We start from the raw sequence: 5,581 nt of genomic DNA, 5'->3' as shown, positions 1-5,581 counted from the left end.
TATATTTATAGAAAATCTCGCACGAAGTAATTTGGGCTTCTACTCACCTTTAAACAGGCTAATGAGAACTTATAACACTTATTCAAAGAAACATTCATCAGTTGACATATTTAGTAATAGTTATTGCAAATTTCGCAGATGTCTCAATAGTATCATAAGTTCTAGTTGAATCAGTACAGGTTTTATATAGGTAGAATTTTAAGTTGTTTTTTATGTTTTGTTAATTGTTAATTGTAAGCACAAATTTGTCACATAAATGTCGTAGTTGCCTATAATTAAGGTTGCGCTTAGTATAAATAGATTGTAATGTAATATATATAATGTGTAAGTGTAAACCTTGTTGGTGACCTAAATAAATAAAAAAAAAAAAAAAAAATACATCACATTGAATTTTATTATAACTAGACATATTTGCTGCTAAAGTTACATTGTCAGAAGCAGCAGTCGTTGAAGACGACGCTAAAGGTGTAGTTTCAGATACGACTCTATTTTCATTACGAATATGATGATCATTGGCTGCATGAATCAGAGTGTTGTGTCGACGCTTGCATATTTTGCAACCTGGCCTTTTGCATAGATTAGCAAAATGACCTACACGAAAACAATTGAAACATACCTTAAAACTGGGTAGTACCTTTAGGCGCGCTTCAACGCTCAACGCAAGAAACTGGGGGCAACCGGTTAGACTATGGTCACCCTTACACTTAGGGCAGATTCGATTATGTGATTCTGCTGTATTGGAATTCTGATGTGGATGACTGCCATGAACTGAAACCATAGATTTTAATTTCATAGTCGATTTATGATTTAAATTGCCCTGATTGACACGTGAAAGCTCTAATGTTTCAATCAAATCTGCACGATTTCGGATAAATTCTAGAAAGGTGTCAAAGGTAATTGAAGTATCTTTATGTGAATGCCCCTTAAATTCCTCCCACTCTCTATAAGTTTTACTATCTAATTTATGGGTAATAATATGGATTAAAAGGGTATCCCAATGTTTGACAGGTTCACCTAATGATTCAAGTGCCCGCAAGTTTTTATTTACCTGATCAATTAACCGCTTTAAATTTGCTGATGACTCCTTTGTTATTGCTTCCACATTGAACAAAGAAGACACATGATTTTGTATCAACAGACGTTTGTTGTCAAATCTATCGCACAAAAGTTTCCACGCAACAGCATAATTACTAGATGAAAACTCAACTGATTGAATTACCACGGCAGCAGAACCCTCTAACGATGCACGCAAATAGTGAAATTTATTCACTTCGTCTATTTCATCATTGTTGTGTATAAGGCTAGTAAAGGTGTCTCTAAATTCCAAATAATCATCGTATGAACCACTGAATCGCGGTAGCTGGATGGTCGGAAGACGCACCAGCTTATGATTATTGCTCGCTCGAGTACCTCCATCACTACCCATATTGCTCATAGTCTCAACATTAACATTTTGTAAACCTTGGGCTTTCGCGATTGCCTTGAAATATTGTGATTCAAAATCGGAGCGCTCTTTAAATTGCTCTTCACTATTATCAACTATACATTCAAGGCGCAACTGTACCTGATCATACTGTTCATACAACGACTCAATTTTACCCATACGTAATTGTAATTCTCTGGCATCCGAGAGACTTAACGGTTCATCAGTTAGTGTATGCAAATAATTAATAAATGCAGTTAAACGGCCTTTAAAACTGCCTCGCTTTTTTATTAACTCCTTTTCTTCGGTCATTATGGGATTCGAGTGTTGTCGACCTGGAATTTATACAATTAAAAAATTAATTCTAATTAATGAAATAAAGATCTACGATCAATAGGTATGAATACAAAATATTAAGCTAACAATATGTTAATTCGATAAAGAAATATATTTATATGTATATTATATAAATCTAGTAAATGTACTGTAAATGTTGTGACATTACATATATTACATATGCACAAGCATAAGTACCGATTCAAATTGACATTAATAGAGAAAATACTAGATTGTTTCTTAACTTGCTGTCGTACATACGGCAAATTATTTGTTTAACATAAATGTACAGATTCCTTAAGTACCTAAATTGTAATATAATATAGAACCTGACAATAAAATTAAACACCAAACACCAAAGTAACATTTAACACAAAAGAATTAGTTATACCTACTTTACTTACATACAACTGACGTGAATAACTATTGAAATTTGCAATTATAAGGCATATATTCTGATAATTAACTCAAACAATGTAGCATTAGTGCTTACTATACTTAATTAAGTATGATTTGTAGTTAATTTTAGCAAATTATGAAAAAGACTAATATTATTCACAATGCAGTAGGTAGGAAACTAATGAAGTTAAAATAATGTGATACAGATAAATAACGTAATTATCGTTTACTAACCTTAATAAAGTTTTTGATTTACTTATAATATTACCTGTAGAGTGTTGGGATAAGTTTATTATATAGTAATTTATACTTAACACCACTATAAATTACACTCGATTCACATCCAATGGTAGGTAGTTCTGCCGGTCAACTTGCATCCAATTAATTTCTCTTTTATTTCTTGTATTTCGATTTAATTCCACAAAATAATAACTGATCCGCATTTAATTCACATCAGGCTTCGATATAGGACCATGTTTTGGAGTAATCACAGCGGATTTTCGGGAATAATGAAATTAAAGACGCAGAGTAACTTGTACGACTTCTATATTTTTAACTTAATAAAAACTACAAAATTGTATGAGCACAAATCGCAAAAGTGTAGTATTTGCGTAAATAAAATAAGTAGGCGCTTTGACTTCACAACAATACCAAACCATAATAAACTTGCGAACAAGATACTTTTTAGAGAAAAAAAAGTTCTATCTAAGTAAATAGTTGATTGTTTCTTTACTTAACTATGAATTTGTGCGCATTTATCTTAGAATAGAGTTTCAATGCGATTTCACTACCCTTAAAAATGTTGTGTGTGTGTCTGAACATTGCACTTGTGTTACATCACATCAAAAACAATTTTATTTCGATACGATATCGATTTTCTACACATATAATAAAAATGAAACTGGTCGCTGTCAGTACACGATGGATAAATTAATAAATAACCTTGGACAATTCACACAGCGCGATCTAGACCCAAGTTAAGCTTGTGTTGTGAGTACTAGATAACTGACAGAAACATATAATTACATATCTTGTTAAATACAAAGAAAACACCCGTATAAACAATCATTCATACTCATGAATATTTGAATCGATTCAGAAAATTGCATCGTGCGAGGAATCGAACTCCCGACCATCGGAAGTAAGGTGGCGAACTAAACCGCTAGACCACGGGGGCGATATATGAGTCAATGTAATAAAATAAAAAATAATTATTGTTAGAACTTTTGTCTGATTATTTGTTTGAATTAAAAGTTCTAAGAATCAATATGGGTTTGTATCAATCCAATCGTTTTACAAGCAAAAGGTTATAGGGGTACGAAGTTGCGTGCTCAGCTAGTATCTCATAAAGTGATAACGTTAAATTAGTAAAGACATGAACAATTTACAATAGTTACTCTACAGTCTAGTAATTATATTATCATCGTACTTAGGTATAAAAATGTAAAAGCTCATCCAAACAACTTTAAACCTTCGCTGTAAGGCTGAAAATTGCTTACAGAACGCAAGCAGTATACGAAACAATCATGTATATCTATGTACATAATAACTGTACCGTCTGATACATAACTTAGCAGCTACATAACGACTATCCTCCGCTGCTCTTATCTCGGAACATAGCCAGACAAATAGATATATCTATACTTACTGTTAGAACTATTAACGATTCCTTAAGCTTGACAATATTTAGAGAATATTGCTATATATATAACTAGAAACATAATTATAATAAATCCTTCGCTATACTATAATATATAATATTTATACCTAGTCATATTTATAAATAAAATATTTCTCGAAATATCACTAATTAATTGTAATTGTTTTCCCGTGTTCAGACTTCTGGAACATTATTTCCTAGAATTTAACTTAAGAGTGCTCATAAGGCAAACTAAAAATATACCAGGAAGCAATTCCAGCCTTAAGGGTGATGAATACAAGCGAGCTAGAGGCAGCTAGCGGTGTGGTACGAAATTTAATCTACCCCCGTCTACCACCCGCTCCTCCACAGCCACCCCGACACAGCACCCGTATATGTGGTAGATAGGTAGGTTTATGTAGGAAATAATTTATTCATATTACCCTGCCTCTGCAGTGCTATTAGTACCTACTTCGTCACATCAACTAAGGTGTGTTTTTCGTAGATGTTTCTATGTATACTATTAACGTAGAATATTTACAACAAGTAGTAGTACTAGTATTACCGACTATGTACTCAGCGATACGACGCTACATAGATACAATGTATGTATATTGTCCTATAGGGCTAACGGCGGCGAGTAGTATACCGTTAGAATGGAGATAAAAACTAGAGGTCGACCAGAAGCTGTGCGGGGGAACGACAAAAACATTTTTGTCTGTATGAACAAACGCTACTCTATAACGAACTATTTAACCCTAGTTTATGTCGGGACATTTTTTTAGGGTGATGATGAAATGGTGCTCCCGCTTTCGCTAACTGTATACGCTGGCGGCTCACCGAATGTGAATAAAGTCAGGTCAGTTAACCCGTGAGCCATGACTTAATATTATAGTGCTATCTTTATATTTAACTAAGACTAATATAGTACTCATTGTTATATTAGCTGTTATAGGAGTGAATGTTCTAAATATTCATTTATATTACTTCATGTCTACAGTATTCTAGAGAAGTACTTTATACAACTGTCTAAAGACAATTGCGTGCATATCTTTGTAGTACCTATTTTTATCTCCCAGTAACATGCTTTACAAGCTATTAGGCATGGTAGCTAATAAGATATAGCAATATAACAAGCATATATATATCTATTAACACATAACGTCAATGTAAACTATGTTTTATGCCGAAATTCTTTATATAATGCCTTTATTTAAAGAATCGTCATATTACATGGTCGTCATTCAGAATTTTCATTCTGAGTTTTCATTTAACATAACAGTTGCTTCGTTTATTTTAGCATACGCTACGAAAATTACATGGAAGAAAGGGACGACGCTATGGCAGCAGCGAGCGTCGCTTTCACCCTCCACGAAAGCCTCCTGAAAATATCTATTGATTATCGTATACATGTTGGTACGTACAGTCACCTACCTCGCCCTGTATTATGGTGACTGCTGTAGAGTACCAATTTATTTGAAGAACATGCATTCAACCACATCCTAAACACGAATTATATACTGCAATTACTTAACTACATCTGTGTTACCTAATACGTACAATTTTTTATGCACATGAATTCCTAATAATTTACATGTACAGAATTAGATAGTTTTTAACTGAGTAGAGACTGACAACATTCACAATAGTAGTAAATAACTTTTAGGAAAAGTGGACAACTGTAAATAATTATAGATACTTTAGTTTAAGTTCAAGTTTATTCAGTATTAGATTTCTACATTAAAACTACACTTTTAAAGGGTTCTAACTGTACATAAAATACA

General features: G+C 33.0%; 1 long non-coding RNA gene across 1 annotated transcript; it reads right to left on the bottom strand.

The window, feature by feature from the left end:
- Nucleotides 1-423: 423 nt before the first annotated feature.
- LOC131844903 (uncharacterized) lies at nt 424-2,783 on the bottom strand. Its single transcript, XR_009357607.1, has 3 exons — nt 2,393-2,783; nt 1,565-1,758; nt 424-768 (listed from the first exon to the last, which is right to left on the bottom strand). It is a non-coding gene; the product is annotated as an uncharacterized LOC131844903 (long non-coding RNA).
- Between the last annotated feature and the right edge of the window lie 2,798 nt (nt 2,784-5,581).

The sequence above is a fragment of the Achroia grisella genome, unplaced genomic scaffold, assembly GCF_030625045.1.
Source record: "Achroia grisella isolate CSIRO2021 unplaced genomic scaffold, CSIRO_AGI_Agris_v1 utg4223, whole genome shotgun sequence".
Lineage (NCBI taxonomy): Eukaryota > Metazoa > Arthropoda > Insecta > Lepidoptera > Pyralidae > Achroia > Achroia grisella.
The sequence above is the reverse complement of the archived record's forward strand: the minus strand, read 5'-3'. Positions and strand labels throughout refer to the sequence as shown.